The sequence below is a fragment of the Sceloporus undulatus genome, chromosome 8, assembly GCF_019175285.1.
Source record: "Sceloporus undulatus isolate JIND9_A2432 ecotype Alabama chromosome 8, SceUnd_v1.1, whole genome shotgun sequence".
NCBI lineage: Eukaryota > Metazoa > Chordata > Lepidosauria > Squamata > Phrynosomatidae > Sceloporus > Sceloporus undulatus.
The window spans coordinates 12,956,308-12,956,606 of record NC_056529.1 but is presented as its reverse complement, the minus strand read 5'-3'; the positions used below and the strand labels follow the sequence as shown (position 1 = coordinate 12,956,606).

At 31.4% G+C, this 299-nt stretch overlaps 1 protein-coding gene across 1 annotated transcript in view; it reads left to right on the top strand.

Moving 5' to 3' along the window:
* DNAJA2 (DnaJ heat shock protein family (Hsp40) member A2) overlaps positions 1-299 on the top strand; it is a 21,777-nt gene that overhangs the window by 17,724 nt on the left and 3,754 nt on the right. The window lies entirely within an intron of this gene.

Genomic DNA, 299 nt, shown 5'->3' with positions numbered 1-299 from the left:
ATAATAATAATAATAATAATAATAATAATAATAATAATAATAATAATAATTTATTTTTATCCCGCCCCTCTGCACAACACAACTGGGGCGGCTTACAACATTAAAATATACATTCCGTAACGTAGCCCCCAATCCCACCCCTCTCTTAAAATACATTAAACCAATTACAATTAAAACATACTTAAAAACAGTAACAATAATTAACCAATAAACAGTGCCTGTGGCCAATCAGGGGTCAGCTACTTTATTTGGGTTGGAGTTCAGAACAAATTCAACAGTCCATATTATCTCAGAGTATA